This window comes from Meleagris gallopavo, chromosome 3 (assembly GCF_000146605.3).
Source record: "Meleagris gallopavo isolate NT-WF06-2002-E0010 breed Aviagen turkey brand Nicholas breeding stock chromosome 3, Turkey_5.1, whole genome shotgun sequence".
In the NCBI taxonomy this organism is placed as follows: Eukaryota; Metazoa; Chordata; class Aves; order Galliformes; family Phasianidae; genus Meleagris; species Meleagris gallopavo.
Genome location: NC_015013.2, coordinates 84021683 through 84048334, shown reverse-complemented (window position 1 = coordinate 84048334; position 26652 = coordinate 84021683). Strand labels below are relative to the sequence as shown.

The 26652-nt window shown below is 45.2% G+C and overlaps 2 long non-coding RNA genes across 3 annotated transcripts in view; one reads left to right on the top strand and one right to left on the bottom strand.

Annotated features, from left to right (window-relative positions):
* Nucleotides 1-7097: 7097 nt before the first annotated feature.
* LOC104910456 overlaps nt 7098-26652 on the bottom strand; it is a 72144-nt gene continuing 52589 nt past the window's right edge. Inside the window, exons 4-6 of one of the 2 annotated variants that reach the window (XR_793096.3) lie at nt 23637-23764; nt 22399-22478; nt 7098-8534 (exon numbers count right to left, since the gene is read on the bottom strand). This is a non-coding gene — a long non-coding RNA (uncharacterized LOC104910456). The remainder of the gene's footprint in view (nt 8535-22398; nt 22479-23636; nt 23765-26652) is intronic. The other variant, XR_004159336.1, reaches the window with a different exon arrangement.
* On the top strand, nt 25582-26652 carry LOC109366895. Its single transcript, XR_002113580.2, has 3 exons — nt 25582-25672; nt 25862-25924; nt 26059-26652. It is a non-coding gene; the product is annotated as an uncharacterized LOC109366895 (long non-coding RNA).

Sequence of the window (26652 nt, the reverse complement as noted above, 5' to 3'; positions counted from 1 at the left end):
CCTAGGGAAGAAACTCAGCTCTGCCCTGGATTTGCAGCCCGACTGCTAGGCGGTGAACCAGCCTCTGCTCCTCACCCGCCCTGCCAGACCAGAGCCGACCCACAGGGCGGGCAGGCATGCAGAGTCACACCCGTTCCCAGGCAGGTTCAATGCCACCGAAAGCCAGCACTGGAGCCAGGGTGCCTGCAAGAAAGAGGAGCAAATTGGTAATTTTTGCTTTGATGCTCTGCTGCTCCAGCAGCAAAGCCCTGCAGTGGGGAGGAAGATGAGGAAAAGCAGGAAGAGGAAGGCTGGGTTGCCAGGGCTCAGCCCAGTGCTCCTGCCTGTGCAGGCACGCGGGGCTGAGCTCACGGCAGATGAAGATCATGGGAGGGAGCAGCAGCACAGCAGCGTCATCGCTGAGCAAGTGCCCGCCATTTCGCAGCCCCGGCCGTGTCTGGCGTCACCTGGCTCACCGAGCTCCTCCACCCACCACAGCCCAACAGGCCCAGGTACAGATCCGCATCGGCCACGGCTCTGAAACTCGTAAGCCAGCGAGGAAGGCTGGCACCCGGTACCCGACTGCATCACGCGGCTGTACATCACCCTAACACATCGGCATGAGGCAAGAAGCACATTCTGGCTTTATTTATTTTTCAACTCAGTAGAATCTGTTGTTGTTCTAACACTGTTGGATTTGGGATCCAGAGGAAAAGAAGGTTTCTCCAGACACACGGTCTCCAGCCATGTTGTATTTCCTGGCACTGCGGTGCTGCACAAGGCAAGTTGTTCTGAAGGGTTACGTGGGTACAGAGCTTATTACGAAAGAAAACAAAAGACATGTGTGCAGGAAACTAAAAACCATTATCGACAGCTAAATCCGGGCAGAACGCAGTGCCAGAACACAGAGGGTGCCCTTTTTGTCCTAAAGAGGTTATGTTCCAGGAGACACGAATGTTTTTTATCAGTGTTGCCACTGCTGTTAGCTCAGTAATGATGTCAAGCATCTCTCGGCAGCAACAGCAAGGTTCAGGGCCTTGAATTAACTACAGTCTTGATCTACCTCTAGGAAGCTGACAGTAGCAACGGGATCAGAATAAATATAAAGGTGATATGGTGGAAGATTTCCTGGTGTCATTCCTGACACTTGCATCCTTTCCCTCCTTCCACTCTTCTTTAACTCTCCCCAAGAGACCTCAGCTCTTTAAACCTACTCCAGCTCTGGGACCACCACCTTCCTGATGGACAAGCTGCAATGTGGAGAGGTGCCTGCTGTCCCTGCTAATACAACTTGCTAAGACTGAGCTGTAAGACTTGTTTCCTTTGTTTCCATCCCCATCAGAAAAGAGCTCTTTTTAAAGCCTGAGGAATGTTGGCTTTGTGGAGGGAGCAAAAGTTTTCATAGAAGGAGGCAGAGGTGTCTGTTTTCCCACCCAGAAAATAAAATCAATGCCAGCAGGTGTCTGCAAGCACAAAGCACCATCTGGGTCAATGAGGATTTATTTCTTCTCCACTGTTCTGCTCCCATTGTCCAGTCTCACACTCTCTGTGTCCAAAGGAACTGGTTCATGGTTAAGCCAGTAAGTACCAGAACGAGAAAAGACAACACAGTAATGCAACAAGGAAAATACTTCCCCAGACAATCACTTTGGATCTGGGAGTGACCCAGTGACCAACTCCAGCTCTTCATCTTTCCTGAAATGTAGGGGCTGAAGGAGTTCCGGCTGTAGCCAGTAAAGAACAGGAGGGTTGGGGCAGAAGCACAGGTAGGGGCTGACTCTGATTTCAAACTGTCATGATGGGAATCATGAGGGCAAGGAAAAGAAGAGATGGAAGAGCTGTACTGACATAGAAAGTCTGGAAGCAGGAGGGGAAGGTTTACATTCAACAGCAAGAAACTGAGTGGGGTCTTGCTGAAGTCTCCACAGCTGTAATTTTTTGTTAATAACAAGTAACACAGCCATGCCACAAAGACCAACAACCTCAACATGGCACTCATGTGCACCACATTCATCTTGCCTTCATATGGCTGCAGTATTCCCCAAATTCCCAAAGACTCCACCATCTCTGCCCAGCACAAGGCAGCACATGGCTCAGGCATGGACAACAGAAATGCCCATAGTGAGCAGGACTCCAACTGGAAGACCACCAAGATTACAGAACCATAGAAAGATCTGGGTTGGAAGGGACCTCAAAGCCCACCCTGTCCCAATCCCCTGCTACAGGCAGGGTTGCCACCCATCAAATGGATCAGTGTTCCTTTCAACCTGACTTTGAACACCTCCAGAGATGGGGCAATCACAGTTGCTCTGGGCAGACTGTGCCAGTGCCTCACTGCCCTCTCAGTGAAAAAATTTGTCCTAACATCTTACCTAAATCTCCTTTATTTTAGTCCAAAGTTATAAGACAAAGCGATGTATTTCTATTCTCCTGAATGCTGTGAAGAACTGCTGCTTCACAATCCAGGGCACTAAATGGGTCAAGTGAAGAGAAGATTGTTTCTCACTTTGCCACAGACACATGAGGTTCCTGTTTGCTCTTTTTTAGTTGCTCACTTGCTCTATTGACCCTGTGCTGCCCACCCCATCCCCTCATATTCCTCATATTAATTCATTTGTCCTTCTCTTAACCTCCTAAACTATCTTGTAAATGAACAACTAAAGGATTATCACTGTAACAAGTAAGGATGGTGTGTCCAAAGTTCACATCTGAGAAGTCTGCCAACATTACCATAGGACTGGACAGGACAGGAGCTATCCACCAGTGATGCCCATGACCAAAAATGAACGTGTCTGACAGTGGAGCATGGAGGGCTACTTCTGCTTCAGTTCTGTCTGGATGAAGCACAGGAACAAGGCAATAAAGTCCTGACACTGAGTGCAGAAGCACTACATCTCAATTCCATCGCAGTGCAGGTACACAACCACCAATTCACCATCACGCAGACCTGCTGAGAAAGAGGGTTGAGCTAAGATTTCCTGGTATCAGTAAATGCAATTGCTATATTCTGAATGCATCCCAGCTTTGAAAGCATCACTAATTTAACCCTTCAGGCACAACTCTCAATGCTGTCTCCCAGCAGCATTCATCACTGGAAGTGCTGGTGTTCCCAGCTAGTGGCAGGACAGACTGACTGGGTTAGGCTGCATCCATCCTCACTAAAGACCCTTCAAGGCAGCATCCTTTGAGGACAGACCTTAAATAAAAACCTCCAGATATCTCTGGGGCTCACACGCAGCTGCTTCTATTACACTGTCAGCATGACTGTCCGTGGGCAGCTCACTCCTGGAGGCAAAAGCTGGAGCCACTGTGTCTCTGCACACACACACAGCTAGCAGGCGGTATTCACCTTTGTGGTACGGATCCGGTGTCACTGGTTTCCCAAACTTCCCAGGCTCTTTGGCTTCACATGAAACCTCAGCAGCAGGGCTGGAAGTGGTGATGGTGGCAGCTGAGGACCGCATTCCTCCCCCAGGAACGGGCAGCACGCATAAACCAAAAAGCCGATTTTACTGCATCTCTCACATTCTTAACAAGCCAACAAAAAATGCTGCTTTTTGTGTTTGTTTGGTTTTCTTCCTTTCTTTTTTAAAGTGGCGAGGCTTTTAGGATCAATATTTGATTTTTAAATGCCAACACACTGTTAGATGTGTGAGGGGACGATTATTTTGAAGCACAAAATATAGAAAAATAAAAGGGAAATACATTCCCTAGCACAATACATAGGAGCTAGGCAATGACTGTCCTCCTCCCAGCCCAAACTCCACAGCTAAAAAGCATGCCTCCTTCTCACCATCCAAGCACTAGGTTAAAGCGGGGAGGCTGTGGGCTCACAGGACAAGGGACAGCCCCACAACAGCCACAGCCACCCCACACTGACAGCTACTTTGCTCCTCCTGACTCCAGTTCTTCTCCCCAGCTGCACTGGGAGGGCAGGCAGGCGGCCAGCTCAGCGAGGCAAGAGGTGCAATTACCATTAAAGCTAAGCAGGCTGGAGCAGGGGAGAGGAGAGGACTCCCCCTCCAAATGAATAGGTTTAACGCCACTCACATTCCTGCATTCCTCCACTGCCCTGTAGTGAATAAACCCTCACAACTGCTAAAAATGAGGCGGTTTCGGTTAAGCTGCGTGAGTGTGTGTGTGTTTTGTAACCTTACACCTTTGCAGACAGAGCCCTGCTATGTTTGTAATCTAGGAGCTGAGGTTTTCCAGAGCCAGCTCTTGTAACCAGGAGGAGACGTCAGCACATGACTATTTTATGGGAATAGGATCCCATCACAAGTGTGCAGCAATGGAATGGGAGCATGCAGAGGCACCTTGCTGTGCAGCACAGGTCCCTGACACACACACACACAATGCCAATGCTGATCACGTTACACTCTAACCTTTTCACTACCTGTATAGGTTTAGCTACAGAGGATCCAGCCTGGGTCTAGATGTACTAACAGTACTTGTTTGTTCATAGTTTTGCTGAAAAATGCAGTGGGTTTTTAACCAAAGGTCAGAATTCCCAACAATCCTGCCTTGCTCCTTTCCTATCTCTTCATAATTCCCCAGCCCAACTTCAGGTCTCCCTTCTGTGGGTTTTGACCATGGTCAAAGGAGGGAGTGCATGGTCCCTTCTTCCCTACCTTCCCTTCACCTCCATCAAAACACACACCCAGCTCTTCTCACACATGACCCACAAACTTCCCTCTCTACGTCAGTTCAAAATTATGTCTTGGGACATTTTTTGGATGCTCTTTCATCCAGCATCCAAATCCACTGCTGCCATCCAAGCTTTTATATACCCATATCCCAGCCAACCTAACAACTCTTCCTTCAGAAATGTAACATCTGTTTTCTCTATCCCCCTTCACCTTCTCAAAGCTTCCCTCTTTCCCTCTCTCATCACACAAGAGCTCCTTAATGCGCAAGGCATAACTCAAGCTCTACACCGTTACCTGCTGCTCACTCTTACAAAATCTACTTCTTTGCAAGCGGGTCTCCTGGGCCAATCAATATAAAACATGTTGACAGGAAATGATACTTTCTCCTTTTCTGCTCCCTTTCTTGTCTGGTAGGAATTCCCCTGATATCTGCCAAACAATCTCACTGACTTCATCAAAACTCTCTTTTGCCATGACATTTACAAGAAACCTCACAGTAAGTGTCCTAGTGTCCTGAGATGCATCTGACAAGATGATCAATATCATCCTGGCATTTTCATTTTACTCCTCCATCTGCATGTATCCAACCACATCCTTCTGTCACTGTTTCAGAGCATGATCTCCTTGGGGGATGGACAGTCTTTGATTCACCATTTGTACAAGGTGAATGTTGGAGCACAGTTAATGCTCCTCTTGTCACAGTGGCGTGAATAGCATGTTTAACACCTATCAAGGTCTGATATCCTTTAGTACTATGTATGAATCCTACATTTACAGCACAGAAAAAGTACACTCACAAAATGTTACCGGGAGACCACAAGCTACCTGATGGCATTTCACAGTGCAACAAGAGCCTGTCTATACTTTAGTCAGGTGCACTGTTGTTGCATCTGGTTATATAAAATGTCACACTTCTTCTCAATTAAATCACAGAACATTCCTATCTGTTGCTACGAGCATTCCTCTTGGTAGCACAGAAGGCATCCTATGGTCAGGCAGCTCTGACACTGGCAATTCAGCAAAGTGGCTTCGCAAGGCTCTGTGGATGCTACTCAGCAGATGTACAGGCATCTTTGAAAAAAAAACACATTCCTTGTGGATACAACTTTTCTTTGACTATATCTGTTCAGAAAGGGCTTACATGGCCGGTCCATCCGCAATGCTAAGGGGAATGATCCTGCCCCACATCACTGCCAGTGCCACCAGCTCACTGCCTAATGAAAATCCAATTGTCATATCAGACATGCACTGCATCAATTTTTTCTTTGTTTTTCATCCGTTATTTGAAGTTGGTTTGAGCCTGCACAGAAACAAGAGAAGCCAGGCAAAAGCCACAGACAATGCCCTAGACCTTAGAAATAAAGTGAGAGCTCTCTTACCGCTTCCAGTACTCCATGATGAAACTCAGCCCCACCACTGCCAACCTGCCCCATGCAGAGGGAATTGCTTTGCTTTCCCCCAGTCCCACACTAGAGCCTCAGACGGAAGCATTTTTCGTGGATCAAAACAAAAAATTTTGCAAACATACACACAAAAGTGTTTCATGGTCTATACTACGTTTTTCGTCTTGTAATCATCTGTCCTTTAAGAGCTTTTGGCCAGAGTTGTTCCAAAGATGAAAACACTTTTCTCTGAGAAACAGCAGGATTCTGCTTAGTCGGGCATAAACAACTCCCTCTGTTTTATTAACACAATGTTTTTAAATTGCAGGCATTTTCAGTATCACTGTGATTATAGCCATGCATGTTCTATATGTCCAGTGCTAGGTACAGCCAAAGACAAGGTCTAGGACTGAGAAGAGCAGCTGAAGCAGGAATTTCACAGAATCCTAGTGGGATACGTCCACCTACACAAATTTGGGCAAACCTCGGCTTGCTCCATTTCTGCTAAGGTCAACTGGACTCAATTCAGCTTAAGACAAAAGCCATGGAGCCACATCAACACAATGCTCTGCCCAAGCTTGTATGTACAAGGTGCGTGCTCTGGGCAAATGGCAAGCAGACTTTCATTCTGTTTTCCACAACAGTTCCATGAAAATGGGAGGGTTATAAACCCACTATGGACCCACTAGGATCCACAAATTCCCTAGCAGACATAACCAATAACTACTAGAAAAAACAGATTTAAGTGTACATCACTGCCCCATTTGAATGGTGGCTTTCAAGCTAATTGCTTTGGGAACTTTACAGAGATCTGCACAGCGTACCATACAAGTTCATAGAAAACAACTAAGAAAGGCAAGCTCATTGTCAGGAGGCTTCCTTTTCCTTGAGAGGAACTCACACTTCCACAAAACTAAATAAAAATATTTAGGAATCCATGAGGTGAGAATGGTGGAAAACCAGTTAAAAGGTGTATTTGGAAGATATATAATGAAGGGAAATCCACCATTGGGTGACAATAGCTGCTTAAAACCCAACTCGACCCAACCCAACCCAACCCAAACCCCCACAACAACGACATCACTGCTATGGTTTGCAAGGAATAGTTTATTCAATAAAAAAAGAATTGTTCACAGGGAATTAAGTGAACTTTAGCCAACACAAAAATAAATATGAAAGCACAAACGCTTTAAGATCCTAAGTGATCATTAAAAAGCAACCCCAACATGCATTTCTTATAGAAGGGAAAATAGCCATTTGCTGCACTGCCAGCTTCCCTGTGTACAGATGGCACCTGGACATGCACGATGAACCATCCCAGCAACCACCAGGCTCAATTGCATTTAGCCTGAGTGCCTCAGTAAATATGTGTGAAGAAAGCATACTTCTATATGTGCATGGGTGACAAGACAACCACACACTGAAATAAAAGGAGATGATGTACTGGACCTTTCTCCTTCTGCTGAAATAAAATTATACCCTTTGCTATGCTTATCTGTGAAGGGTTTGAATTCATTTCCGTACAGCTTGAAGGGCTGTTCCAGTTTGGCAGGATGCTTGCAAGCAGCTCATCCTAATGGAACAATTCTGATTTTCCCAAAGGATTTCAAGCTGCCTCAGACAAACAGCAAAAACTATTTTCAGGTATCAAACATATTTATTTTATCTCTTTTCAGAAGGAAAAATATGTTTTGCTACTCCCTGCCTCTGCATGAACCAACCAGCTAAGAAAGAAGAGAACATAGCCACTTAATCTAGGATAAGAAGAACGGAATACATGCAAGAAGTTTTTAAAATAGCACAAAATGCACAAGTGGGAAAACACTTGTGAACAGTGAATGAAGAGACAAAACACCAAAACGCCCTTTGAAGTGGTTTGCAGAAAGAGCTCCAACACAGCCACGCATCAACCTGAATTAGGGATGCTGTTCTCCCAGCTCAGTGCTCTACCTCACAGTGTGCCGGGCATCCCACCCTGTGTGGTCCAGCAGCCAAGCCACTGTGAGACATGTGCCCCATGAGGTGGTTCAAAGGTACAGTTTGGTGGCTTGCAGCTTGCACAGTGTCAGTGTGGTGATACAGAACCAAGCCAAAGTGATGAGTTTGGTGGAAAGACTTGATGAGGCACAGGCAACCAGCGCCCAGGAATGCACAGCCCTGGGGCAGCGTGTGAGGACCTTTCGGTAGGGACGAATCAGAGCACGCAGCTCCATAGGGTCTAGGTAGGTTTTGATGGCTGGACTTGCTGGGCTCTCATCCCACGGAGAAGCCCACATCTGACCTGAATCAGAAACATGCTGTGGAGCCATCCCATGGTTCCAGGAAGAGGTTTTAATGGTCATGAAACACCAGTCTGCGAAGGAGACAAAGGTGGGAATTATCACAGTTCCCTGGAAGGAGGTTCACATGGAGGAGGAATGAAATTGTCAGTAGCTGCTGTGGTTGGTTTCCAATCCAGAATACTGGCAAATGGTGGGTGTAAAGAAATTACTGAGGTTCCAGTTTTGTGGCTTTCTGCTGTCTTCTGTATAAAGCAAGTTTGAGTATTAAGACACACACACAAAAACAACAAAACAGCAAAACAAAAACAAAACAAACAACAAAAAAAAAAAACACCAGCCAAAGTACAAAGTCATAGAATCATAGAAGTGATAAATGCCTCATGTTTTGAAGAAACAGTGCTCCCAAAATAAACCATGTACGGTCTCGTTGCTAAGTCAACATTGCAAAGAAATATATTCACCAGCCAGAAATGTAATAAATTCATTATTCCCCACACCTCTTTTGCTCTTTACTTCTCAATGAGATGCTGACTTCAAAGACCAGCAGGAGCCATTTGGATGCTAATAGCATTAAGCATCTGCAATCTAAGAAATAAACCCTTTCCTGGAATCTACACCCCCACCTAACCCACCCCCCTCCTCATGCTCTTTCACCCAGTGCTTGCAGATCCACCTTTCCCAGGGATAGCTCATGTATTTCAATATCCTTCTCTGGACTTTAACCCACCCAGCTCCTCCTCTCCTCAGCTCCCTGCCCTGTAGGCACTGAGAACTGCCTGAGGCAGTTCTCCATACACTTCAATGTTTGATTTTTCTATTTTCCTTCAATACTACTGCCATTGGAAATTGTTCTGGTGGAGTCACAGCTGGCTTACTTACTGCTTCATCTATCTGAAAAATTACACAAGTACCCTGCAAGGCTGTGGAAGTGCATCATGCCATTCCGAAGTGCTCAGCACTTTGTAGGCTCCTTGCTTGGGTTTCACCCTCTGCTTCACCACTGAAGCCCTCCACGTCACTGCAAGCAGCTCTTGCTCGCTCCCAGCCCTAATTTCCCAGCTATTAGATGGGAGCAGCCAGACTGGAGCCTGCTCGGTAGGGACAGGGTGAAGGTTGTGCCCACGAGTCTCACGGGCGCTGATGCATTAGAAAATGCCTGCAATGCCCAGCAAAACCATGCAGCTCCTCTTCAGCTGGACAGTATCAGTGACTTCCATTACTGTAATTATACAAGGAAAGCAAGTAAAGGGGGGAGTTCATGGGCTGCCAGATCCATCAGACTCAGAACTGCTCCCATTTTCTGTTTCCGGACCAAATGCAGCCACTGAGACGTAACATTTTTCATTCCCAGCAGCTTTGACAAAGCTCAAGTTGCTCTCCTGCAACATGACAACAGGGAAGCGCCTTGGATCCAACCTCAACCAACCTTCCCTTGCAAATTCATGTTCAAAAAAAAAAAGTGTATGGAGAGGTGCTGTGCAGCCTCAGCTGAAATGCGGCTATCTTAGCATGAGGAAGGAGCGAAGGTGGGCAGTGCTGAGTAGGAGGAGCACCCAGTGCTGAGAACCATGAGGTGCATGGGGACAAAGTGACATGCCCAGCATCCCTCTCATTCCCACCTTGTCCCTAGGAGGACTGCATTCAATGAGCTCCACCCCAGAGCAAAACTAACTGAAGGAAAAAAGTGGATTTAACTAATCCCCTTTACCAAAAGCTCTCAAAGAAGAAGCAAGTGGTAAATGTGGATCAATTCTGAACTTACAAAAGAAGAAGAGGCTCAGTCACGTTAAGCACGTCTTCCCTGCAGAGCTCACCCAAAAGCAGAGCTCACCCAAAAGCAGAGCACACCCATAGTTACATACATGCAGCAGAAATAAATGAAAAGAGGTTTCCCACTCCTTTAATCAGCCTCTAACTCCAGCTGCTCGGTAAAATGGGACAGCTGCTCAACAGGAGCCCTGTGTGAACAAGTCGGAGGTGCAATGGGCATTTTTGTGGAAATCTTCCTTTTTTCAACAAATGTACTTTTGAAATCAAAAGCTGCCCATGGGAAGACCCGCGGAAACCTGAGATAACAGCAGTCATTCAACTGACTGTTGTGATTTTCAACAAAGCAAAGGCAAAGCATTTAAACTCAGTAAAAGCACACCTTGAAAGTCGTAAGTGAACAAAAAGTTAAAGAAGCATGAAGCAGAAAAACTTAAAGTTATTAATGGAAACAGAAAAGGAAATGGAAAGAGAAATGGAGAAGGAAATGGAAAAAGGGGATGGCAGCTCTTCACCCAACGCACCACTGTTTTTAACAGGCCACAGGAGCATTTCAACACCTTCCTTCAAAAGATAACATTTATTTAACTTACACAAAACTGTGAGCTGTCACAGACTTGCTGTCCCCAAGCCACTTCAGAACTCTTTGTTTTGCCACACTAAATCTCAACTTTTTGTGTGCGGGTGCCTTGCAGGAGGCTGTGGTGACTGGCAAGGCTGGGGCTTCACCCCAGAACTGGCACTGTGAGGAAGAAATTCTTTACACAGAGGGTGATGAGGCACTGGGATGGTTGGCCCAAAAAAGCTGTGGATGCCCCATCTCTGGAGGCGTTCAAGGCCAGGTGGATGGGGCCCTGGGCAGCCTGAGCTGGTGGGAGGCAGCCCTGCCCATGGCAGGAACTAGATGATTTTTAATGTCCCTTCCAACCTAAGCCATTTTATAATTCGACCATTTTCTATAAAATCCTCCCACTTAAACCATTCTCTGTGCTTTAAGTGCCAGGGAGATGAGCACCAGCAGCCTGCTCCACATCACCAGAATGTTTGTGGTTTTAAGTGATACGCTTAAAGCAGAGAGGGGAAAATCTTCAGGGAAAGGCAGAAAAATTGGAGAATGAGCTGAAAGCCCACTGCACATCACCAACCAATTCGGAAAGTGTCAAAATACGAGGTCTGCAAGGCTGTGGGTGCTAAAACAAAGTGGGAACACGATGCTGCTCATATCACCCTTTCCTAGACACCTGACAGGATAAATTCAGTCTCCCTCATGGCATGAACATAGTTTTGCACCAGCTCAGCCATGAAAGTGAGACTAGGACATGCCTTTTCTGGGTCACCTGAAAGTGGAGAGCATCTCCTTCCTGCCCAGGGCTGCTACCAGGATGATGTAGCAGTTCCAGGGCAGCCTGGGGAGTTTCAACAGCTACTTGAAATGTAGCTCACTTTGAGTGGCAAACAAACATGAAAAATACAAAATCAAGTTGTAAAGTACATTTAAATATCCTAAAACACAGGATATTGCAACATGGTATTTCAGTATCAACAAAGTGGGGAAAAGACGTCCACTCCCCCCATTCTTGTTTTCAAAACAGATCATCCACCTTATCAAATCAGAACAGTGTGAGCAGTACCACTGACTGGCCAAGCATTGCCTTCAACTCTGCCAACTGCTGAATCCCAGGACCGATGAACTGTGGATCTGCCACTTCCCTGCATGTACATGGACATCCTACCCTGTCCCATCCAATGCCATCCCACCCCGTGCCATGCTGTCTCGTCCCACCCCATTCCACCCCACCTCACAGCGTGCCTTCAGTCTCAGCACCTCACTCCAAAACTCCTGCTGCTCTTTCCAACCCCCTTACCCACTCACCGCAATAAAGCTGAGCGATTTTCAGCACAGATTCAGCAGTCCATATTTCCTGATGATTTTTAATTACTGGCTGTGTATTTCTGGCTAAGTCAACAGCTATAGTCATTGCTATTACACATTGTCCTCAGTCTGAGGGCTATTTTTGCCCACGGTAAAAGAAACTGCAGTTCCTTCTGATTAATTCCACAGAAATGTCCATTGCTCAGACAGGAGTCTGCAAAGCCGACTCAAACTAGTCATTGAATTACTTTAAAACAATTAATTTTCTGTGGATGAAGATCCTCTAGCAACCCAAAATTCCTTCCGGGGCTTTTATTCACTTTTCACATTATTTTTTGTTCTGTTTTTATTGTCACCATCAGATTTAATCACAAACAGACAAAAAACACCCAAACCAGTCAGCCCATCACAGTGTAACCCCAAATAACAGTTTGTTCCACCAGCTTCTCTGAAGAAGGACCTTCCCAATTCCAGAGCCACTTCTGGACACATTTCAAGATTCACTTTCAAGAAATAGATGCCCATCAAGCAGATGCAGGACTTCAAGCAAACCCCAAAGGTGTTCCACGCAGAAGGGATTGAACAAAAGAACAAGGCGATTTGGCAAGCAGGGTGCTTGGATGGCACATGCCATGCTGCAAGCACTGGATGGCCATCCTCACCAAGAGGAAGTTTCATTATGTCACCGCAAGCCACCGGGACCCAAAGGACTCTGAATCAGACCTGAGGCATATAGAAAAAGCCAAGCTTGCTAAGGAGAGATGCACAGTGCTCCTTCATGCACCTTTCTCTCAAGCTTCATGAAATAAGAAAACAAGGCTGCCAGTATTTCCACCATCAGCAGGTACTTTATAGGAACAAAATGCCTGTCTTGATGCTTAAAAGTAGAAGCAGGGTCAGTGCAACACCACAGAACTCCCTATGCAACACCAGAAATGCCTTTTCCTTTCCTTTCCCTTTTGTTGAAACATCATTTGAAGCAAAAGCCCTGAAATGCAGTAACCACAGAAAAGCAAATTACAAAGTGACTGCACAAAGCACATGATGACATTTAAAAGTGAGGTTGCTCTTACTCATTTGTATTTCAAAGGCCAGGTTGACACAAGACATTTTTCCTGTTATAACTTTGTCTATTAAGGGAACAATAGATATTTTTTACTGTACAGTGTTAGCCAAAGCCTTCCTGTAGATGCAGCTGCAGTGACATTCAGATCTCGAGTGGAGAGCTTCGGGTCTGACCTGGGAAACCCCTGCAAGGTCTGATAGAGCCCACACTAGTCTCAGAAGGCTTACTCATGTCCATACACTCATCAGGAACTAGCTATGGCTTGGGTGACTATGAAGCTGAAAATGTTGAGTGTTTCCTTTCCTTCAGCAATTTCACACTGCTGAAACCTTTTCAGCTTCAGCAGAGCTCTCACTGAAAAAGGTGACAATAAGTGAAAAACCTCAGGCTCAACGTTTTGGCACCTCTGTGGCCTCTATCAAACTGTAAGGACTCCTTTCTTTACAGAAAAGACTGTTCTGATGAAATCAACAGTAACAGCCGCAGTACTGAGGAAGAGGACCACAAGTGCTAATCTGATTTACAAGGGCAAGATGTGGTGCCCCTCAAAATAAGAGTCGCATCTTTCTGCAGTCCAGCATGTCCTGGTTTCTGCTGGGACATTTCTTCATAGTGTTTCAGTTGTTGCTGAGCAGCGCTGCACAGAGCCAGGGACGTTTCAGTTATTAGTTTCTTGTACTGTCCTGACAGAGAGGGGGGCTGTGGGGGCACAAGGAGCTGGGTGGGGGCAGAACCAGGACAGCTGAACTACACTGGCCAAAGGGATATTCCATACCATATGGCATCATGCAAAAAAAAACTTGAGGAACAGTGGGGAGTTGGCTAGGGGGGTAGCAGCTGTTCAGGGACTGGCTGAGCATCTGCCAGTGAGTGGTGAGCAATTAATTCTGTTGTGTATCACTTGTTTTGTGGTTATTTACTATTATTTTTTCCTCTTCCTTTTCTGTTTTATTAAATGGTTTTATCTTAAGTCACAAGCTCTACTTTGTGGTGTTGTTTTTTTTTCCTGATTCTCTCCCCCATCTCACTGGGAGGGAGAGGTGAGAAAATGGCTGTGTGGAATTGAGCTGCCTGCCAGGTTAAACCACAACACAGTAACTTGATGTAAAATCAAGGTAAAATTGAACACACTAAGGCCCCTGCATGAGACTCTGATGCTCTGCTTAGGCATAATACCTTCCTCAGCTGACAACCTCAAAACTGGTAGTCAGGGTACATGGCAAATTTGGTTGTAATAATTTCATCCTTTTATCTTTCTTCTGTCTCGAAGGAACTAACCCTCTATGGCATGCCACAAAAAATACCTTTTAAAGTACCCATTCTCAGATTATCAAACTAGAAACTCCACAGCTTCTTGAAAACCTTTATTTGCCTATAACAAATACACCTGTCACAATTCAGCTGGGCTGGCATTTACATTATGCAAATACATAAAACTGACACGGTCATAGCAGACCAGGTCTCTATCTCCTCTGCAAACACCATCTCGAGTCCTTAAAGACATGACAATGAAACAAAGGTCATTAATGTCCATGCAATAGGAACAACATCTTCTGAACAGAACCGAAAGATGAGTCAGTCAAATGGCCATCATGCTCCTTGGGCTCCCTCAGGATGGAGTTGACCATGAGGGATCACTTCTCTTCCATGACTTGACCTTAGGGTTAAATCTGGTTCCTTTTCTGCCCCAAGAGCATGTTGGTACTGTTGGATTCCTCTTCTCCTGTTATTAAGTTGGAGCAAAGGCCCTAGCACTATCCAAATCCATCCCTACCAGATTACCTCAGAAGGAAATTTTAGTTACTCAGTTGTATACTACCCAAGCAAGGCAAAATTCCACCTTGATGCAGATCCATTTAAAATTACTCATTCAGAAAGATGTGAGGGTGGAGGACAAGAAGGAAGAGAAGATGGCTGTGCAACTTAAATCTTTTTTTTCTAGAAATAAGGACAATGGGTGCAGTGACAAATAAAGACAGTGACAAATATTTTCTTCCATTCACTAGACTTAGTGTCTGTCTCACAAACTTTCTGAAGCAGTCTCCGGTGACACAGGCCATCATTCCAGGAACAGCTGACAGAGAAGTAGAAGTAGCAGGTCATAAAGGCACCCCTTGCCTTCATACAGCAAGAGTGGTGGATGGTTCACATCTTCTCTTGCCTGGGAGAAGCAATGGTATCATTTAGGGATGAAGGGAAGCAAACTGGGACAGGTCACAGAAAGGTCTGGCAATGGACTCGACACGTCTGACCTGACACCCTCATCACAAATGTGAGAACGATTTCCCTCTGACACTGCAGACAAGACAAGCTTGTATAAATCACATACAGTGATGCATGCGTGCACAGAGCTATATGTGATATATATAAAGTACACACCAAAATAACACCAAGGAGTACAGATGCCAAAGCAGGGATAAAATTAGCTTATTAGAGAAGGGGCAAAATCTTATAAGATCATGGAAAAAAAGCCTATTTTGAACAGTAATGATCATGCTTCAAAAATAGTGGATATTCTTGGCTTGCAGCCCCACATACCACAACAGACGATGATCACTCTGGATCTTACGAGAGAAAAATCAGCCAGAAGGTCCATAGCAGATATTCCAGAAAAAAAAAAAGAAAAAAAAAAAAGGACTGCATGTATCATGGTTCTGCAGCAAATTATTTCCTTGGCATCATATAGTGTACAGTGTGAAAGCAGCCTTCTTCTGAGTTGCGATTTTCTTAAAATCAGCAGCTCAAACATGGCAAAAATAAGCAGAAGATTGGAAATAGTTTTCAAAACCCATTCTTTTAAGGTTAATTCTGTATTAACTACACAGAAAGCAATGTTGGCAGAGAATGCCAGGATGCCATCCTTGAGAATTAGCCCAGATAAAGCAAGAAAGTTAATAATGTCAAATGAGTATAAACTAGACTAAAATAATGCTGTATTTAGCTCAATTACTTCACAAAAACCAAGATAAGGTGCAAAAAGAGGCTGCAAACAAAAGAAAATGGGTCAGACAGTTGTCAGCACCTGTAACTTGCACTTGGATAATGTGCCTAAGGATATCAAAGGAGGCATACATGCATCCCAGGCCTAGGAAGCATTTAGCAATACTACTATAAAGATGTGGCTAATAAATACAAGGTAGAAGTAAGCTGTAGTAAAGGATACTATGATATTAAACAATAATTAATCAGTTTCAAATGATGACATTAATTACATTAAGCAATAATAAATGCAAACTGTAATCAGAATTGGCATGCCCAAAACTTGTGAAGAGCACCCAGATAGGGAACAACAAGAGCCTGTTTGAAAAGACACGCTCTGCCCCACTTATGGGCACTGAGACTTCTATTGCAAAACTTTGAGTAAAATCCCTCTCAGGCACTTTCTAAAGACAATGTGACACCTGATAACCAAACACAGCTCTGAGTGTAATCCTGCCAGTTCAGTTTACAGCACAAATTTTCATAACTTCCCTATCCTTTCTGCTGCCATTTTACTGGATTACTTGGTCACCGCACAATGGATAAATTACACACACATGGTAACTTAATATCTCTCGCCCACAAGCAGTCCAACTGATAGCTTGAAGTGGGGTGCTGACCTTGGTTATCCTACCTTCTTTATTCCTCCTGCAAGAAACCACAAAAAAAACCTCAAGTGAAATTGTCCTAATCTCTCCTGGAGATATTGATTTCAGTCTGATGTGAGCATTATTTGAAGCTTCATGAAGCGAACATCGTGTATAAAAAAGTTTGTGGTGTGTACAGCAGTAAAATTGCTTTCAAAACTTAAACTCGTCAGTTCACCGTGAGATACCCAAGTGTATGCATTAACCCTTGGCATGCTGGCATTTTCTGAGATGTCACCCATGGCCAAGATGAGCACAGCCTGTGATCCCTCACATAGTCACCCGCCCACTGCTGTAACCACACAGCAGCTCCAAATGTCCTATTCATACTCCATTTCCAGAAAGCAAGGAATTATTACTGAACTCATTTTATATACAAGCAACATTAAGGAATTAACAGATATGGTCATCAGATGATTCAGGTTTATGACTGCTGTATTATAATGTTTAACTGCCGTGTCCAGCCAGAAGACACGATTAGAATGTCATAAAACACATAAACATGACAATTGTTGTGATGCTACAAAAGCAATAAGCAGCTAGCTCTAATCATAAATGCAGACAATATATGCATACATTTCAGTACTTCATCTTGCATATTTGAAAAAAACATATATTTAGTGTTAACTAAGTATATGAATCATCCACTTCACCTGTCAGAAAAGAAATACCTATGTCAGTCATTCCTGTAGACCTCTGCCAGACCCCACATGTGAGACCCAGATGGTCATACAGCAACCCAGTTCACAAACCAGAATGGACTGTTTTGCTTCAAGGGCGTGCTCCTCTCGAGCACCACCGCATTCTGGCTCCAATGATGGTGGGAGCCACTGATGAAGAGCAGCTGAACATGAAGAGGAAAATACAGTGAGCTGAAGGAAGACAAGATGGAACAACGTCACCGTTTATTTTTTCCAGATTTATAGCAACTGTATTCTGAGAGGATGTAAGGCCTCAAAACTTTTGATCCAAAGTTTTGGTGGTGCCCACATGTACAAGGATGAAGCAGTGTGTGGCTGTGGAGCTGTGTAACCTGCTGTTCCCTTCTCAGGATCTGATCTGGGCATTCATGCAAACATTTGTAATCCCATGGGGTTACTTTAGAGAAGCAAAAATGCCTGAAATAGGAGAAAGCCCAAATGTTTATCATTACATCCTGCATGTATCAAATGAAATCAGAAAGGGAAAGGACCAACACACAGAGCCAATGAACATCCAACCTTTGTGGCGAAGAGGCAGCATCTTGGCCTACAGGGATGCTGAGGAAATGCTTGTTAACAGCAAAAAATTAGACTGTAGCACAATAAAGTCATCACTGAGCTGAGGTGGGGTGCATTACTCTGCAAGACAGCACACACAACTGCTGACCACTGTTCAATAAAAATACAACAGGAAGAGCGAACAAGGAGGGAGAACTGCCATCTATGGGTAAGGGATTAGCCAAAAATGCTTGCTACAAGAGACAAGTGCCAAAATCAGAGCATAAGCATCAACTTCATTAAAAGCATGAAGACAGAGCTTGGGCGTAAAATGTGGGCAGGGCAGAAGGAAGACAGTGTGGGAATTGCTCAGCTCCTCTCCTGACCACATTCAGTATCACCATGCTGTCCAGGAGGTCTCCAGCTGTGCTATTATCACAGAATCACAGAAACACCAAGGTTGGAAAAGACCTACAAGATCATCCAGTCCAACCATCCATGTATCACCAATAGTTCTCGCTAAACCATATCCCTCAATACAATGTCCAAATGTTCTTTGAACACCCCATGGTCGGTGACTCCACCACCTCCCTGGGCAGCCCATTCCACTGCCTGACCACTCTTTCAGAGAAGTAGATTATTCCAAGCTGAGGACTGGTGGGATTCCATCCCTTGACAAGTTACCACTTTGCAGGGCTAGAGTAACGGATTAGCTTTGTGTCCCGCTGCAGTGTGAAACACAGAATCATAGAGACATCTAGATTGGAAAAGACCTTCAAGATCACAGCTAGTGATGGCTCCCCTCTCCTCTCAGCCTCCTCTATTACAGACTAAACAGCCCCAGTTCCCTCAGGCATTAGGCAAAGTACAGCTTAAAATCTCCTGCAGGTACTCTTAAACTAATTGCTACACTGTTTTTGCAACAGCAAACAGGCAGTAAGCTTTGGTAGCTCACCACTGGGCCCTGAGTCCAGACTGCATTGACAGAAGATTTTAAGCTGCTATGTGCACTAGGGTCAGCACTGACTTATCTCAACTATTGCAAAACCTGAAGAAAGCTTCATCCAGGGCCAGAAAGTTATCGTTAGCAGTTACTCACTACTGAAAACGCCCAAAGTTGAGCACCCAGGCTCCTCAGGGACCCAGCTCCCAGCCAGCAAAGCAGACACAGCCCACCCTGTTGAGCAAGACCCATCTCCTGGCCTATCTATAAACAACTAGGCCTCTGGGCTCAGTCCCTTTTTGCACCTCTGTAAGATCTTTAGGTTTGAAAGGGTCTTTTGAGGTAGGACTCATCCACTTTTCTTGAGGCTGCCGAATGATAAGCTTACATCATGCACATTGCTCAGGGTGGAGGCAAACTTAGTGGCAGAACAGGGCATTCCAATGGCTCCTTTTATGTCTCACAGTTCATTTGCATCCTTCTTCTCTGCCTTCAAGGCAACTTCCAGTCCATCAAACACCTATTTTTAGCCCCCAGAAAAGAGATAAAACATTTTTCCACTTGGCCAATGCACAGACACAGAATCACAAAATTGCAGGGGTTGGAAGGGACCTCAAAAGATCATCAAATTCAATCCCTCTGCTAAAGCAGGTTCCTTACAATAGGTCACACAAGTAGGCATCCAGGGAGGTCTTGAATATTTCCATAGGAGGTGACTCCACAACCTTTCTGGGCAACCTATTCCAGTGCTCCATCACCCTTAGCAAAAAGTTCCTTTGTATGCTTTTGTGGAACTTCCTATGTTCAAGTTTTAGGTGATTGCTCCCTGTCCTACTGCTTCGCACCACCAAGAGGAGCCTGGACTCATCCATTTGCCTTCCAGCTCCCTTTAGATATTTATAAACATTAATCACATTCCCCCTCAGTACTCTGAACAGATCCAGATTACTCAGCCTTTTCTCATGTATGAGATGCTCCACGCCATTTATCATTGTGGCCTTTCTCAGACTCCTTCTAGAACATCCCTGTCTTTTTTGAACTGGGGAGCCCAGAATTGGACACAGTATTCTAAATGTGGCCTCACCAGGGCAGAACAGATCACTTCCCTTGACCAGTCCCAGCACCAACCCCTGGGGAACACCGCTAGTTACAGGCCTCCAACCAGACTCTGCACCGCTGATAACAACTGTTCTTCTTAATGTTTAGCCAGTGTCCCTGAGACTTATAAAATCCTCTCCTCCCCACCACTTCAAGCAGGATGCTCATTTTATCAAGGAGATGAGGGCATTACCCTATTTAAGTGCTTAAGGAACCCACAGGCCCTCAAATTTCTGCATTCCACCAACCCCAGCAAACAAAACCTTAGAAGACAGAGAGAGAGCCTTGCACAGGAGTAGTGGCCTGGCATGGGCTTGGTGACCCTGCAACAAAGAGAGGGTAAGAGGTCCAAATATCCAAGCCCCAATCCCCAACACTCTGCTGATGATGAAGGTGTCAGACCAAAGAAAGTTTCCAAAAGTGAAGGGAAGAAGGAGGGAAGCCAGCTGTTATGCTGGATGAACTTCATCTGAGAAAAGCCAGCCAGACTGAGAGCAGCCAAGTGAAAATGAGGCTTTTCACTGAGAGCCACTGATACTGCAGAAAGCACCCAGCTCCAGTTAAACACGCCACTAGAACCTGATGCTGCCTATTCCTTAAGGTAATTGTCACAACTTATCCCTGTTCTCTGGATGGAAAATTGAGGCACGGCTTGTGAGCAAAGAGACCGGTGGCAGAAGCAAGCAACTGACCCAAGCCTCTGCAACACTTTCTGGTCCTAAGGGGTATGGATGGAAGGAGAAGATGTACACAGCCCCTATATGGATGGGGTGAGAGCTCAGCCAAGGGGGGTGAACCATACAATCTTAGTGTGATTCTTTTTCCTTCACTATACAGACACTCTCGCATTCTCTCTATTTGCCAAGTTACAAGTGAACAACAGTTTACATAATGCAGCAAATTATGTATTTTCCTTGATCTCAAGTGAGAATCTTGAAAACATATCATCAACATCAGTCCCCTTCTCAAAACAAGGCAATGGGTTGCACCTCTGAAAGCACATGTCAGGCATCAGGGAGACAAAAGCATACAAAAGGCTCTCCAGAGTCACAGCTGTTCAGATAAAAAAGCTTGTCTATCTAAAGATTATCCATTTTTATAACATATTTAGTCACACTGCAATATGGACTGGACAGCGCATGCTGAGCATTCTGCAAATACACGCAGAAAATAAAGTTTCTGTCCTAAAAAAGCTTATGGTGAGGAAGTGAAGGGGAGGAGACAGCTCAGCAAAGGCAGATGGATATCTAGAGGGAATTTCCAGTGCATGGGAGATGCAGTGATGTGCACAAAAGATCTCAAAAGATATGCTGAACAAGAGAGCCCTGACACACAGGGCTCATTTTTTCACCTTTTCACATCTGCAGACCACTGCTCTTTAGTGATATACTGTGTATATTTCAGTACTACCATCCCATTATAGGTGCTGTGTCACCATGTGCTGTTCAGGGTGTCACAGCGTAAGGACACAAAAATTTTAGCATCCAAAAGAGGGCTACAGAGATAGTGAAGGGTATGAAGGGCAAGACATGTGAGAAGCAGCTGAGGTCCCTTGGGTGTGCTCAGCACAGAGCAGAGGAGCTGATGGGAGGCCTGATGGCAGCTGCAGCTCCTCACAGGGAGCGGAGGGCAGCGCTGAGCTCTGTGTGACAGTGACAGGGCCCGAGGGAACGGCATGGAGCTGTGTCAGGGGAGGAGCAGGTAGGGGTCAGGGACAGGGTCTGCACCAGAGGGTGATGGGCATGGAATGGGCTGCCCAAGGTACTGGTCATGGCCCCAAGCTGCCAGAGTTCATGGACATTGCTCTCAGACACAGGGTTTGAATTTTAGGTGGTCCCGTTTGGAGCCAGAAGTTGGAGTTGATAATTCTTTTGGGTCCCTTCCAGCTCTGGATATCTGACGATTCTCTGAGTTCAGGACACTGGCACAACAGATATCTTTCTGGTCCCTACCAGGACCACCACTGCTAGTGAGACATGGCCCAGCTGAACTGCACTGCCTCGGTGATGATACCTATCCCTCAGGAACGTGCTTACAGTGCCTGTCAGGGTGTATGAGCACAGAGGGCAGGCTCAGACAAGCTCACAGATGTGGGCTGTGTCCAGACTCCTCTCAAAAGAGAAGAAAACTCAAGGGCACTTGTTAGCAGAGGCCCAAGCTCTCAATATCCAAAGCCACAAGAAACATATTGGACTCAAGTCCTCCTGCACATGGTGCAGACACCGCACATACAATTCAACCAGACAAATGCAGACCATACACTAACAATGTAGGGGAATGCAGTCCCATGCTGTGAATCTCAAATACAGCCAAAGCCACAGTCAGAAATAAGTTCTGTGTGATCCTACAGCCTTCTGCAACCCTGATCACATCAGCAGTCTAAAATCCTCCCATCAGCCTGGAAGAGTAAAAACACAAAGAAACCGATAACAAAAAAATCTGGAGGCTCAGAAGGAGTCTCACCCAAAGGCTGCAAGGAAGCCCAGGCATTTGTACATCTGAGCTAAGCAGCACTGAAAGCTGTCACGACTCACCTCACTTCCCAAGTAGCCACGGCAGGACCTGAACTCCCTGCGCACACTCCTCCTTTCTCCTTTTTTCAGTCAAGCGAGACCTATACAACATCACAACAAAAGACATGTCAGCAAGCCAAACCTTGTCCCTTCCCTCCAACCAAAAAGCTTCATTTCCTCTCTTCTTCAAAATACTGCTGTTAAGTAAACCAATTATATATAAAAGCTATCACTCCATCCCCCAAGGTTGCAATCAAAGGTAGGGAGTGAAAATCCTCCAGCGACGTGAATGTAATTGCATGCAGGGTGTGACATGCCCCTGGGGTGGGGATGGTGTTCTACAGTGCTGTGCCCATCTCATAGTGAACACCTGCAGTGAATCAGCAATGGAGCACCAAAACAAGCCTGCTGGCTCCTCCAGATGATATGGTGCTCCTGGGATGTTCGCCAAGAGGGCACGAGCATCACCAAGAGGGCACACACTTTTCCTGGTGGCCATCTCCAGGCCTTAGGGAGATCCCACACTACACTCTGGTCACCCAAAGGTGACAAGGGACATCCAGCGGGCACCAGGTGCTGCTCTCTGCTGCAGCTCTGCTTTCTCCCCAAATCAGGGCTTGCTCTTCTTCCTCCAGGCCACAGGACCCCCTGTAAGGGTAGCTGTATATCACACAGCGCCTTTGGAAGACAGAGTTTGAACCACAGTGGGGGGGAATGGGACCTTTATTAACATCAGAATAGCATCGTCAGGCAGTGTACTTAACCGAGTGACATTTGCACTGCTAAGTTTGGGAAGTATGAGAAGCATTCTTGAAGAATGGATGAGGGGGAGGGACAGGCAGTCTTTGGCCTTCTTTAATTTGCTGCCAAACACTCTGTGATTCAAAGTCCATGCTCCTCCTTCACTCAGAGGTGCCACCCCGAGCTGCCTCAGTGCTGATGCCAGCAAACCCGGAGATGTGCTGCACTAACCCATGTGAGTCGGCACTGGGCTTGGATCAGGCAGGCTGTCTGGAACAGAGAAAATACCGACAGCTCCCACTGAAATAAGATGGAGTAAATTGTGGACTTCTGTGTCAAATAAGGAAAGCAGATGCTTAACTCCAGAAAGCCAAGTCTGATGACACTGCTGACATGATACACTGCAGAGCTCAGTAACAGACAGCAACAATCCCTACATTCACACTGATTTAAGAATTTGTGAATGATTATTTTCAGGTGCAAATATATGAACTCATCTGGAAAATCAACATTAATACCTGCAGCAAGAGTAGATGAGCTGCACTAACAGCATGTAGCAAAATCACTGCTCCCGAAAAACAACCCATCCCTGGGCTTTGCCATGGATTTTGTAGAAGGAAATTAAGCGTCTATCTTGCTCTTGTTGCTGATGGGTAAGAGAAGGAAATGTAAGTTTCAGTAACCTTTCTAGGCCTGTTTTCTGCTAACATAATCAACACCTGCATCTTCAATTAGTTCCATGGAAGTCCAGAGAAATGTGCCTCTGGAAAGCCAAGCCATGAGACGTCTTCAGGGGAGCTACTGCCCACATCCAACAAAAACATTAATTAATCCCCAAGCGTGCCAAGTCTGCTGGCATACGAGGTGAGCCAAGAATCTTCCTCAGCACCAACAGTGGGATATTTGAGGGAGCTTTTGAGGAATCCAGGAGTGAGCCTGTGCAACCAGCTGCAGCTGCTCAGCTACTCCTTGCTCTCCTGGATCACTTCCCAAGTGATTTGCACACACACAAAATCCAGGCTTAGTTTCAGTAAAAGTGGGCATCAAACACTCTGACATCAAGCACGATGATTAAAGACACTCAGTTAGTAGGAAAGATTAAAAGAACTAAGTATGTCTAACTTGGCTAAGCAATGAGTAAGAGGAGACATGATAAAAGACTCCAGGCATCCGAATGAAGGGAGTGGCACTGAATTAAAGAACTGAATAGTTTGAATGAATAAAATATCTTTTTGAGGAATGGATCCATCAACGATCTCCCAAGAGATAAGGCACAGGTCTCATTTTTTAGGCATTTAAAACTAGAATCTGCGTTTTTGAGGAGAAATCCACACTGCCCTGAAGGCAGTATGCATCAAACCCTTTCATCTCCCATGCGGGATGCTACAAACAAAGTGTGCGGTGCCACAGGGAAGCACAGTCAACTTGGGAAGAGGCAATTGTTTAATTCCACCTCACCCAAGAAACAGATACACTTTTTCACTGCATGATATAATAATATTGAAAAAGTAAAAAATGGGTCTGTAACCAAGATTTTCAGTATCCTCTGCAGCTGATTCAGACTCTTTGCTGGGTAATTTCAACCTACAGTGGTTTTCATCCCTGCTTCCTTCAGCACACCCTAATGCAAGGTTAAAAAATTAAATAAAAAAAATAAAAAAGAGGGATATAACCACCATTGTATTCTAAACTAACAGGTCTGGATGCACTACCTCATCCTACTACTTTCACCCTTAGGTGAAAGTGCCAGGCAGGAACCCATGGCTCACCTGCTACAGAAGACAACAGGGTCAGTGTGTGATGGAACCTTCAACAAAAAAAGCCCCGTGGCATGAGAAGGCAAGAAAATCCTGGAAAGCAATCCAATACCCAACTCTGCTGATATAGTACCCCTCAAAGAAAAGCACTCTCTGGTAACAGTGATCTGATGAGCTTTGTAAAGATTAGATGCAAGTCCTGAGCCCTGAGAAAACTGCCTGGGATGAGAGCTAAGCCTGTTGCATTGAGTTTGTCCTCAAAACTATGTGTGATGCATGTATGTACCTTAACACCAAATATATGAAGCCAAGATTTTGGAAATTTTCACGCAACCTCTAAAGTCCAGACTTAGGAAGGTCTCCTGACCACCTCCACAGGCATGGACAGAGGATGTGTTCAAGGGAAGAAGCCTGCCCTAATCTTTATTTACAGAATGCACACAGAGCATTAAGTCAGGCCAGGTGGGCTGCAAGCAACACCAGCTTATCAACACCTTTGATAATATACAGGGGTTAGCAATTCACCCCCAGAAGGTCTTGCAGGTGTTCCTCCTTATATCCTTGAAGCAACTTGGCCACTGAGAATTGCTGGGTATGATTTACAAGGCTCAGATTTGGGTATTTGGCAGGCTCCTTCTCCCTCAACAGGGAGAAACCAAAGCCCCTTTGCTGAGGGTGCAATTTAAATCACAGTCAAGTTCACTCAGTGGCCACAAGTCATGGAAGGGGTGGCTGGGCTGGTGAGTTCACATAGGGCCATCGGGTCTAGGAGAAAACCAGCGAGGGAAAAAACAAAGGTGAAGAGTTTTCCTCTAATTAATTCCCTAAACCAGTTCAGTGGGGTTCAAGCAAGTACTAGAAATCTTTCCCCTTTTGGCATGAGCTTGATCAGCTGAACGGCAACATGTGACCACAATCCAAGGCAACCTTTGTTTGCAAGACCAAGAGTGGATCTTTTTGATTTATATTTCTTTTCTTTCCCACAGCAAGCTTTTAGGTCTGCAGCAGCTCTTCTCCATGGGAACAGGAGATCCACTGTTTACTGGCTGGTGAGTTTTATAGTTTTATTGCAAAGCTGAAACAGCAACTTCTCTATTTATTTATCATTATCATTATTTTACATGTAGAGCATTTTAGCATGCAGTGAATCATCTTGCTTTATTCTTGCATGTCTCTCTGGAAGGCTGAAATACACCACCAGGCATCAAGATTCACGCTAAACGCTGAAGAAACATGATCCTACTTAATTTGAGAGGAAGGCTCATTCAAAGTGGAGCAACCTCTGCACTTACATCATGGGGGAAAAAAGACAAGATTTGAAGCATCTAAAAGATATCATGATGTCTTCTACCAAACATTTCTCCTTCTATCTAGAATCAGCTGTTTCCATCACTGCAGCAACACTGATGCTCAAGATAACCGTGCTCAGGCTATTGCTGCCATACAGAAGTACAGGCTTGCAGGTTGTAGTCAGACACTCACTTCCTCCCCTTCTGAAGTTGGGTTATTCCTGCTCAGGCCATTTCTGCAGTTTTACCCCGCTGTCACCAGGGATTCAGAGCTCCTGCAGCTCACCCCACACCAACAGCTTCAGAAAATTGAGGAATGAAATGGATAATTTTGACACCGTAGGGAAGTAAGGGTTATTATTTTTTCTTTTTTTTTTTCTTATTTTGCCATGCAGCTAATCAGCAAGAAACAATTACCTCCCATGTGGCCAACACACTGACAAGTTTCTAATATCCAAAACACAGGGTTGGTTGGTGTAATTCATATG